Source organism: Oryzias latipes, chromosome 10 (assembly GCF_002234675.1).
Source record: "Oryzias latipes chromosome 10, ASM223467v1".
Taxonomy (NCBI): Eukaryota; Metazoa; Chordata; class Actinopteri; order Beloniformes; family Adrianichthyidae; genus Oryzias; species Oryzias latipes.
The window spans coordinates 27780211-27792562 of record NC_019868.2 but is presented as its reverse complement, the minus strand read 5'-3'; the positions used below and the strand labels follow the sequence as shown (position 1 = coordinate 27792562).

Below are 12352 nucleotides of genomic sequence, written 5' to 3'. Positions count from 1 at the left end.
CAGACCAGGATGTTCAGTTAAAATCTGTTTTGGGACATTTAGCTGCATCTTTTATTGTATTTTAGTTCTTGATTCAGCGAAACTCACATGACTAAAGGTTAAAATGATAAACTTCCCTCAAGTTATTCAGGCGTTAGGTTTAAAAAATATTCCAACAAGTCGAAATACCCTGGGATTTGTTGTAGGTTTTTGTTCATTTGTTGTGTATCAAACTACTGTTTGGTATTCTCATTTGTAGTAATTACAAACAACAATCCTAACTTGAGCGGCTGTGCTTCGCTCGTTGCCGTTTTCCAGCTTTCTGCTTCTCCAGCTGGGTTTAATAAATCTTGAAGTGAAAGCTTGAATCAATAAACTTGAGAGCTTTTAGGCCCGGCTCTGAACTCAACTTTATCTTCCTCAAATAACCATTTCCTTTGAGGTCTTTAGCTGTGGCTGTAAATTGTAGATTTTACTGCAGCACGGCGTCCTGGACGTAAAGGCGTTCCATGACGGCGTGAACCTGAAGCCGCTCCTTTCAGGGCTCGTGATGAACAACCGTTGAGGTTCTGATCGTCCGACACTGAAAAACGGTTGTAATCCGGTGGAGATCTGAAAGTCATTTGATGAGGTCAACACTCAGCGGGTCTTCATGGTTCCACTTTCCTGATAAAACCACGTATACATTTTCTTCAAAACAGACGCTGTAGATGAAAGACTTTAAAACAGAGAAGCTGTGAAAAAAAGAGACTAGAACTGTACCGAGAAACACAACAGGAGACTTTGTACAGCTCTGCTTATGAAAGCGTCTGGACGATCGGAGTCCTTATGAACATAAACCAAACCAATGCTATTGGGACTGTAACCGTTTCATCATAATGTATATATTGTATAAATCTGAGTGATTTGACGAAGGTCGTTAGGATTAATTAGTTAATGAGGCCTCGACTTGACCTCAAACCTTTTATTTTGGTGGGATAGATCGTTAAATGTGTTGGTTTTCCGTATTCTGTACAGTTTTTATATATCAGGCTTCAAGGCTATGAACTTTCTCAGAGATTCCTGATACTTTTCCAAGTATTCTGCCTATGATTGGTAAAAGAAAAGACAGATATGTTTGCATTTTGGGAGAAAAATGTTGTTTTCTAAGGACAAAAAGTTTAGATTTTACTCTTCAAATGTAAGTAAACCGTCTTTCAGCTCCCCAGTTTGAGCACGCTTGTAGATTTTGGGTCAGTCAGGCTCACATCGGCGAAACCATCCAGACCCTCAGATGAACCGCAGGTCCAGGTCCGATGAAGACCAAGGCCAAACTGCGTGCTGGTTCTCAGGTAGACGGCGTTTTGTGGCAGCTGTGCCACAGGAAGAGGCAGAAAAATCACAGCAGCAGACGCCGCTCTCAGACCAAAAAGCGGAGTTCCCGTTTCCGTTTTCTGCGCCTGTGTTTACATGGCTCGCTGCGGCGACGGCCCGACGTGCTGTGCTCGGTTTGAACCCTGACCAGCGGGTGAGTCCCAGACTGATGTCGGTCTTTACCCATCAGAGCTCTGTACGCTGGGCTGACGAACAGGGCAGGGGGGGTAATTAAATTCTGGTTTGGTTTGCTCATACGAGATCATTTCACTGACAGAAACGTTAAACGGCGCTGTCACAGTGTGCCGCTGTTGAAACCCTGACCCTGTTTATCCCCTGCAGGGCCGACAGGCCACCGAATTCAGAAGACCTTCGATACTGTCCGTCTGCAGCTCCAAATACACAGAGACTTCATTAATGATTCAGTATTTCAGAGCATTTCACTCATCAGCTTCACATCAAGTGGAAAACGTGAAAAACCGGTTCGGCTTTCCTGATCTGGTTAAAAACTGACTAATAGCTTCACAGATCAAATAAATGTACACTTCAGTAAATCGACCTCTTTGGTATTTTCCTTTATTGTTGTGTTGAAGACACTATTTGAATGGAAGACGTTAAACCACAGCTCCTAAAAAGGAACAGCACTGATGAGTAACTACACTGCTGATCAGCTGATCTGTTCCTCCAAACAATGGTTTTTATATCTGCAGATTAAGGGGACGGAACCACAGTTTTCTAGTGTCTCCATTATGGAGCTGTGTGCTTTTATTTCCTTTGCAAAATAGAAAAAGTAGATGGTTTTGCTTCAGTTTTCTTCTTCCTGAGAAGCTCTGAGTTCATATCCTGCTCATCCATCTATGCATCCATCTGAAAACGATGTTTTTGGTGTTCTTAGCCTGTTCTTGTAGCCCTTTTTTCATGATGGAGGACGTATACTAAGAAAATTAATCTTAAAAGTGCTCTTCTAACTGTTTCTTTCTTCAAAACGTTACGTACAATCTACAGTCTGCGGGCCACAAGCTCCCTGCTCTGCTCCAATCTGATGCATGCACTTGCAGACGACAAGTATGCAAGAGAATGAATAAACGTGTTTATTCATTCATTCAAAGGGTTGATGGGATATCAGTGCAGGCTTACTCCACGTCAACAGTCACGCTATTGTTGTGTTTGAGAATGCAAAGATTGCATATTACTGAATGAATGGACGTTGAACCACAGCTCTAAAAGGAACAGCACTGAGAGAAGTAACTACATGATTTCATTTGGTTCGGTTTCACACTGCACTGTCAGGAGAGAAGCAAAGACTGAAATGAACCAACAGCATTGAAGCATCACGCAGTTTCAACAGCTGCTCACTTGGGGGCGAAGTTACTCCAAACAACCTCTAAACACTTTAGAAAAAAACTGAAGGCCCTCAGACTATCATGTTATAGTAAATGTTTAAACCACCTCACTTCACCTCATTTACCCAAACTTAGGGCTGCACGATATGAGGAAAACTCCCAATATGCAATATTAGTGATCAATACTGCCATGACAACATAACTTACGATACATAAACAAATGGCAAAAATAAATAAATAAACAACATTTCCATTTCACTGGAACAGTTTATTTACCCACAATACATTCCATCTTTAATTCAAATTGCCTTTGTTGCTCTTCCGGCTCCAACCAAATGAAGTCAATTAAGTTGCCATTTTTCCGCAAAACAGGCACCGCCATGTTGGAGTCTGAGGATGTCAGTTAGCAGTGATTGGTCAGAGTCAGTCTGAGTTGTAGTTTCTATAGCAACCCCTCTCGCCAATCAGGAGTGAGCTTGTCGGAAGTCCACACCCCCACCACTTGAAAGCGGGCTCAGCAGAATCTGACAAACTGAATGGTCGGTTTCTAACTTGACTAACTTGTGCTACACAAAAAAATGTCATTAAAAAAGTTAAAGATTATCAAGAAAATGTTTAAAAAAAAAGGTACCAGAGAAAGAACAAATAGAATGAGAGAGTAACAGCTGGTTATTTCTCTATTCAAGTCTATAAGGATTTTGGCCACTTCCTGTTTAGAACAGGGGGAGGGAGGGGCCATTCAGTCCAGTTCCATTATACCAGCGGTGGCGAACACGCGGCTCTTGAGCCGCATGCGGTCGGCCAATAAGAATGCGGCTCTTTTCCTTTTACCATGTTTTACATTTACCGTATTTAACAACCATTCGACTATGGTGCGGTGCGCCTAATGTGTAGTGTGACTTCGGTGAGGACAACGTTGGAGACGACAGCATGAGAACGGTAAGGAGAGAAGTTGGGACATGAAAGAAGACGACAGTAGTACAAACGTGCAGGTATGTGCACCATACAGAACAACAGCGTTTTGGAAACCCTGAAAATGCCGCCTGCAAAGAGACACGATTACGAAGCACAGTTTAAACTGAACGCTATCAGCTACGCGGATGAATCCAACAGCTGTAAGAGAATTCAAGATGAATGAATCCATGGTTCACAAGTGGAGAAAGCTGGAAAAAGAACTCCCCGAAGAAGATGCAGTGGAGTTTCCGCGCAAATAAAGCGAGGCGGCCAAAGACCAACTTTACTGAAGGCAGCAACTTTTGCAGAGGAAATGAAAACCGAACATTTTCAAGGAGGTCACAACCAACTCAGTTTTGCTCCCGCTGCCTTTTTTTTTAAACACACACTAGCATGCATGTTTTACGGAATTGTGTTAACACCTTTTGTATGTGTCAAATACAGAAAAAGCACCCATAACTGAAACTGCACCCTATGGTCGTGAACACACGGGTACCGTGGCTCTTTGGCTCATTTCATATTTAGTTTTCTTCTCCTCTTAAACCAAACTCAAATCCATCAGAAGGTAATAAAAACAAATAATAATAAAATTAATTTGGCAGAGAAAAGTAACACATTTTTACTGATGGTCAAAATTAAATGTATGCAACACACATCTGAAATGTAATGTAATTAATGTTTATTGTGTGTATTTGTTGGTGTAAGGATCATTGAAAGAGGAATGTTGAGATACAAAGACTTCCCAGTTAAATACTGTTGGATGAACGGTGAAATATTCTGTTTTTATGATCGTAAATCGGACTTCAGAGGAGTCAGTGCCTCACCAGCCATCAACCTTACCGCACGTCACTGAGTAGTTGTGTGTGTCAGAGAGAGGTAGAGAATTAGACAGTGAGAAAGTGAGTGTGTGTGTGTGGACGGGGTATCTGACCTCCAGAGTTAACTCTGGCTAAGCTGCATTTGATGTGTGTATTGGGGGGACACTTTCCTTGAAATAAACCCAAGTGCAATACTTGCTGTTTTACTGTAAGGAGAGGAGTGTGTTATGGGAAATAACATGGCTTTAATTGCGTGTTTGTGTGTGTATGTCTTGGCGGCAGTGGCTCAAGCGGTAGAGCGGGTCGTCCAATGATCGAAGGGTCGATCGATCCCCCCCCCCCAGTCATTTACAGTGCAGATCCACTGGTGTATGAATATCCCGGTGATGGTCAGAGGGGCTGTAGGTGTGAACTGGCAGTCTGCCCCAGGGCAGCTGTGGCAACATCAGCAGCTTACCATCACCAAGTATGAATGAGGAGTGAATGAATGATGGACACATTCTAAGCGCTTTGAGCACCAAGAAGAGGCGCAGATAAATCTAAGCCCTCATTATTATTGGCAGGTCAGTGCGTGGTGTGGTTCTTTGACTATCACAGTTAAAAATGTTGTCTCTTTGTGTCAAACTTGTTCGCCACCCCTGTCTTATACAATCAATGATTAAACTTCATACTTGTCTAAAAACTCTTATTTTCCCTCAAGATCAAACTAAAGTATATAGAGTTTTTTTCAACTGAATCAAAAGCTTGAAGTTGGTGCTTATCAGTGCTCATCAACTATCAAATAGTCCACCCACCATCCACATAAAACCTGCTGGACAATGCGCTTGGAGGACACCAGCAACAAAATCCAGGAGCTTTCAGCAGCACGACGTCTTCCTGTCTTCAGCAAAGTGCCAACAGGAAGCTAAACTTCTAGTTTTCTGCTCTGAAGCCCCATTGAACATCCTGCGTTACAAACCGATGACTGCGATACCTTCATCGTCACCGTATGAACCTCTTCTCTGCCCAGTCTGGATATTGGCAGATCATTCTCAAACTGTCTGTCAGCTTCTAGGGCGCAAAAGTCAAATTTACGCGGCCTGGTGCTGACACGAAGCAGACACAATCAGCGAAAGCGCAGGCGTGGAGGCGGATGTTATCAGCTGCTCCGGACTATCTGGCTGCTGAGAGACGCCTGATATCCTACAGGGTTTGACACTAGAGACAGGAGTGTCAAGATCTCCAACACGACCCGTTCTAAAGGAGTTACAAAGGTACATTAGAGTCACAATGAGATCCATCATCCATGTATGAAGACAACCTGGAACAGTGAAGAACCTCCACAGGAGTCCAAGAACACAAGGAGAACTCCTCCAGGAGGTCATGAAAGAAGCAGAAGAAGACGGAAGGAAGGTCAGACCTCACTGGACTCAGTTCAGGTCAGAGGTCACGATCCAACAGTCAGAAAGAGACTTTTGGACAAACATGGATCCAAGGGAGAGTTCAAGGAGAAAAATACTGCAGAGGAACATCTGGTTGACCCTCTAAACGATGTTCTGATGAGTCACCAGAGGAACTTTCTGGAAGGAGAGCGTCCACAAACATCTGGACTCAAACCAGCACTTTGAGAGCAACGGTCAGACACGGTGGCGCTGGTGTGATGGTGTGGGGCTCCTTTTCAGATGCATGTTGCATGCCTGATGGATAAATAAAAATCAAGGAGGAGAAAGACGTCCACAACGACGAAGAGCGATAGATCGCGTTCTGCAGAGGAGAAGTCATCCAAACAGAGACCGACGACTCAGAAGAAGAACAGGTGAAGGTTTTAAACGGGTTAAGGTGGACTTCCATGAGACGGAACAGCTGTTTCACGACTTAACAGACGTCCAGGTGTACGGAAGGCTCTTCTATAAAGCTGCAGGTAGAAAATGGAAAAAAAGAGCTGTGATCTTTCCAGAAACCAGTTCCAAAATAAAAGCTTCTATATTCATGCCAGGAGAGAAATTGTCTCGGCTCCTTCCCTCCTGCAAAGCTCCATCTTCTTGCATCTTCTCATCAACACAACCACAACAACAATGACCTTTTTTATTTTATTTTAGCAATTGGCGCCATCAGAATCTGCCCTCAATTCCTGCTGGATCTCATCGAGGAAATTTTGTTAGAGGTAAAACGAGGGCTTGGTTGGATCAGCTGATCTGTTCCTCCAAACTGTGTTTTTTTCATCTGCAGATGGGGGGGGGGTACAGTTGTTTAGTGTCTCCATTATGGAGCTGTCTGCTTTTATTTCCTCTCCAACAAAGAAAACTTATGTTTTGCTGCTTCTGTTTCTTCTTCTGGAGAAGCTCACAAATCACGTCACGCTCATTCTACTATGGTTTGGTCTCATTTTAGGTTACAAACACATAATATTTGTGCTTATTATTTAGGTAATTAAAAGTAACCTACGACCCCAGCTGAAAACCCGAACAGCCTTGAGGATTATGCGGCCCCAGAGAGTCTGAGATGAAGTGAAATCTGTTCTTTAGCAGTAATGGTTCAGGCCAACAGGTTTTCAGAGAAACGCGTTAAGAGAGGTTTTGTCTGATGTCTAGCGGATTTCCCTTTTCAGAGACAGAATGAAGGTTGAAAACCCGCCAGCGTCTTTGCTCTCTGAAGCATCCGAGGGGAAGGTCAGAGCGAGCTGCAGCCTCGGCAGCAGAAAACTGTGTTTTTACCTTCACAATCACTCGTTAGTACACCAGCAGGCGACCTTGGAGTCAAACGCCCTCAACAATCAGCCGGGGTTTGCTCCTTCTCAGACCACACGTGCCGGACGCTCTGCCGCTGAGCCGCGGTCCGGAGAGAGCCGGCATTGATTCTGCAATCTGCTGACCACAAGGTTTTTAAGACGGCTTTTCTGCAGCCGAGCTGAACGGACTGGGTGAGACGCAAAATTTACCAAAATAAAACCCAATGCAAACATTTTGGAGAATGTTCAGCTTCCGGTTTGATCAGAAAAGATGTTTATTGGGCATCATCTCCATTATTGGGGCGGCAAACATTTCACCACAAAACTGGAAGGTGTCACAATAAATATTTTTCAGTCACACAAATCAGCTGTGCTGCTTTTGTCAAAAATGTTCTAGGTCACCAAAATAAAAGACCTGAATGTCACCCTTTTCCCCCCTACCCATGATTCTGTTGGGAAACACCAAAACAGCCGTAGTGGAGTCTGACACTGGCGTCCCGTTGCTATGGTGTCGCCACAATCATCAACTGTAGGTGACAACTGAACTGAGTGAGTGTGATGTCACCCGTAGATAAATGGGTAGCTTGCGGCTCCAACAAATGAAGTCAATTCAGTCGCCGCCATGTTGGAGCCAGACGTCATCTATAAGCAGAGCGGGCTTGTAGGAAGGCCACACCCCTACCACTTAAAGGCGGGCTAGACATATTCTGTCAGATGTTTTGGACGTGAGACCGCCTATTTTGAATCGAGTCGTCTGATTGTTTATAAGTGCAACCAGAAAAAAAAAATTATGAAGAAGATGTTGACAAAAGGAATCGGATCAAGAATAGTAATGACCAATAGAAGGACCGAGTAACAGCTGATACTCTGTATACGACTATGGGGTTTTGGCTTCTTGGAGCCACTTCCTGTTATGAACACCAGTCCAGTTTTCTTATACAGTCAATGGTGAGAATGTAAAATCTCATATTGGATTCAGATCAGGTCATTTTAGAACCAAACGGATTTAAAATCAGGAACAGGTGCATTTGGAACAAACCAACCCTAGATCAGATCAGAAAAGAAGGAAAGAAGCTGGAGAGGCGTCAGGATTGAGAAAAGTGTGTCATCGAGAACGAAAGGAAAGGTGTAGAAGACCGTGTTGAGAGACGCCATGTTGTTGAGACACCAGGCAGAACCGGAGGCTGCAGCAGAGATGAAGATGTTGAGGTTCTCCTTAGGAGAGACCAAAAAGGATAAGGAATGAATCCAAGAGAGGAACAGATCATGGTAAATGTTCTGGAGATAAATGCAGGGAAGCAGATGATGTTGGTGAAAGGATGCTGAGGATGGAGCCACGAGGAGGAAGAGGAGTACATGAGGATGATGGGTTAGATAGAGGCAATTTTCTGTGGCGCCCCCTAAAGGGAGCCGCTGAACTTTGGTGTGGTCCAATCAAACAATGGTTTTCAACAGTGGGAACACAGGCGGACCGCTTGGCTGTGATTGGTGATTCTAGTCTTGTGTATTTTGGAAAGTTAAAAAAGCAGAAGCCTGAAGTCAACAAGCAGAAAAATCTAGAAGATGTCTGTCATCTCACCTAGAAGAGTACAGAGTCAAAGACCACAAGAAGATCGACTATTCCGGTCTGAAAGCAGCCTTGAGACCACAAGACCCTTCAGGTCGTTTGAACCTCGGTTCCACTGAGCGGTATGGTACGGCCCGATTAAGAATGGTTCAGGAAATTCAGGTGAGCGTTTCCACTCAAAGTTGGACCGTCACGGCGAATGCGGGGTGTAGATCGATTGCGTCACATTACGTCATAGTAGTGCGACGAACAACAACAACGGAGGTCCTCCAGCAGCTTTTTAAGTTGGTATAGACGAGTCACTTCATGTTGTTTGAGAGAAGATTGTGGGCGGCGGAGAGGAATACAGCCGAAAAGAGGTTTGGCGCTTTCTTTTGTCGTAATGACCGTCCGCCAATCAACGGGTCACATCGTGTGATGACAGTAGCCCCCCCTAATTGTTTCGTTCCATTTTTCTATGGACCTAAAACCAATGGGGGCCCCAAAATGCTACGGATCGTCAACTTTAGAAGTAGACAGTGATGGAAATGCGTACCGTACCGCTCACTGGAAACAAGGCTTTGGTTAACTGCACCTGGCTCCACTAAGTACTGTTTTAGGGGGGGGGGGGGCGTCATAAAATCCATGGAATGGTTTTTTTCCAAAAAGCTAGTCCAGTGAGAGACCAACACGTTGGTCCAGGAGGAAGTTCTCCTCAGAGGATGAAGATGACAGCTGACTCCCTCATCAAACATCACAGGAGGAGGGGAGCTGGAGGACAAACGACACCCGGAAACAGCCACCCGCGGGTCACCTGGGGAAGCGGTACGCACGCACGCACGCGCATGAGTCCTTCACACAGGAGTTAGAAAATGACCTGCTGAGGATGAAGAGGATGAGAAAGTGGAGGGGGGTGACAGACTTGTTGGCTGCTCTCTCTGACTGCACGCCTTCCTCCCACAATGTCACACTGATCGCCGCTGCTGGGGGGGTCAGAAGACACCAAAATGTGCCCCAACCTGATGCAGCCCCCCCAGCACGGAGAACTTTGGGCAACAGCGGGAGGAAGAGGAGAGCCTAGTGGTGGAGAACGAGCTTTCAGGAACATTCCATCTGAATGGGAAACAACATCTGCTGCTTGGCTCAGAGGCACAACAGCAGGTAAACATGACGTCTCCGGCACAGCTAGCCGCGCTCGTGCATGCTAAAGCCCGAAAGCCGCCCGAATGGCACACTTTCCCCCCCGCTGTAACCCCCCCTCAAACCCTGGTGTGGAACTGCAGGGCCCGGCGCCGCCATACGCCGCCGCACGGACACAAACCAGCAGCGTGTCCCGGAGCCCCGAGCGGAAAGAGGCACGCGAAAACCGAGCAGGAGCGGGGGGGGGAGCCCGCCGACGCGGCCGCCGAGGACCGAGGCACGCGGACAACAAGTCGGTGGACTGACCTGTTTGAGAGCCGCGCGGTCCGCTGGATGTTGGGCTGAATGCGAGTTAAATCCACTATCAGTAAAACAAAGAGGCGAAAATGACCGAGCGCTGGCGGAACAGGCCGAAACTGTTCTCCGTGGGGCGCATGCGCAGAACAGCCAAGCTTGGGGAAGGGAGGGGGCGGGGTGAATGAGGGCAAACGATTCCTGGTTTTTTATTTAATTCACTTTGCAGGAAGTTTATTAGTAAATAAGTCTATTTTCTTATCAAAAGACAGTTATAAAGACCTATAGTTATTTACTGATGTAGTTATCACACAATGTGTATGCGTTATAACCAGCAATATATTTGTTTAACAACAGGGACCCCCCCCAAAAACATCAAAACAGATTTTAGTTTTTTTTTTTTATCTTCCTTATTTCTTTAATAATTAAGGAAATTTAGTTCTACTTTCATTTTTTTCACCTTTTTACAACGTGCAATCAATAGTTTGATAAGCTGTTAAAGGACTGTTGGCTTTTGAAAGCACATTTGTGGAGAAAACTCACCTAAACTGTGATGAACCACTTTGTGGTAGAAAACTGAAATCAAACGTTGGACTTTTTGAAAACGGAATTTAAGAACAAAACAAAAAAAGAAAAGAAGCTGGATTCTTGAAAAACATCAGACATGAAAACATGAAATAAAGTCCACAACATTTATTGCTCTATTGATCTCTACGGTTCAGTAAAATACCTGAACTGTAGAGATTAAAACAGCATTTTGAGGGGGGTCAAAGGGCAGGGATACCAGTTTAGTTTAGTCAGTTTGTTAGTTCATTTTAGTATTTTTCTATTGAACTCTATGTATTCATGATCCTTTTGAGTTCATGTTTTACTTCGAAGCCCATCGAGACGACTGTTGTTGTGATTTTGGGCTATACAAATAAAATTGAATTGAATTGAATTGAATGAGTGTTTGCTTTTTACAGAGCCCCTAAACTGACATAGAAGTAAAACTGGTTTCACATTGCTCACCAGAAAGTAAGTCTTGTGACACATGCGCTGCTAGTGATGGGATTAATGGCTCTTTTTAGGGAGCCATTCAAAGAACTGGCTCGTTTGGCTCTTTTTACATTTATTCATTTTTAAGAAGTCAGCCTGGATCTTATTCATTTAATCCTGGAAACAATCCCAGGGAGGATTTATGGGCTGAGATCTGGATTAGAATAATTGAAATTCAGATTTCCACCAATAATTGAGTTTCATGCAAAAACTTTGACAAAAGAACATTTTTAACAATCAGAACAACTTAAACTCTTGATTTATGACCGAAACAAACCACATGACTTTAGAAGCGGTTTCAGGTGATGTACAGGGATGACATCACCTAGCAAAGCACGCAATCAAAGGTGCAAGCTAAAATAAAGCGCAAAAAGATCATAGTTTGTTTTAATTGTGTTAACTGTCTTGCGCAAACAAGTTCTTACTTTTTTTTTCTTTTATGTCAATTTAGGGGCTCCGTAGAATTTTCCTCTACTGCCATTTATTTATAATAGTGCACTATCATAAATATAAAGTTAATTAAAATGTAGTTTCTGTTGTTCAATACAGGTGAGTCCACAACATTTTTTGAACGTGTTCATATTGTGGAATTAGATTTAACTGGTTTATTGTCTGAGTTAACTTTAGTTTGAATGAAAACTTGTTTTTTTGTGTTTTTAGCATGTTCCTGTGGCATCTGATGATGGCGAATTTATATGAAGATAATTAAGCTCAAAACTGCACTTCTGAGAATTTCTTTTTTTTCCAAATCACTGTGAATCAGGAGCAAACGAAAAAATGCAGTTTAAAAAAAAAGATCATATTTGTGACGTAGAAATTACGCTGACTTTATAAAAGATTGAAAACGAATAGAACTGACATTTTAAAGTTCATGACAACTACATGAAGAATTTTCCATAAAAATTCTTCAGCGCCACAGGAAGGAGGAACAAATCTGTTCAGTGCAGAGAGAAACCGGGAGGAACAGGAGGTCTCACTCTGAGGCTAATTTGCTCCAGCTCCACACAAACAACACAATGTCTGTTGCTTCCTCTCATGTTGCTCTAAAAGTCTGTGTTTGCTGGAGATCTTTGTGCATCCAGAAACTTCCTCTTGTGTCTCATCAGACTATTAGTCCAGATGTTTTGACAATCATCCAGATGTTCCTCAGTGTCCTGTTTTTTTTTCAAATATCTTGCAG

The 12352-nt window shown here is 43.7% G+C and overlaps 1 protein-coding gene across 2 annotated transcripts in view; it reads right to left on the bottom strand.

Annotated features, from left to right (window-relative positions):
• pcgf3 (polycomb group ring finger 3) overlaps positions 1 to 12352 on the bottom strand; it is a 65963-nt gene that overhangs the window by 52528 nt on the left and 1083 nt on the right. Inside the window, exon 1 of one of the 2 annotated variants that reach the window (XM_023959389.1) lies at positions 10147 to 10288. The exons of the other annotated variant lie outside the window; for it this stretch is intronic. The gene's annotated coding sequence lies outside the window, so the exon portion shown is untranslated. Of the gene's footprint in view, positions 1 to 10146; positions 10289 to 12352 lie in introns of those variants that run through there. 2 annotated transcript variants of the gene reach the window in all.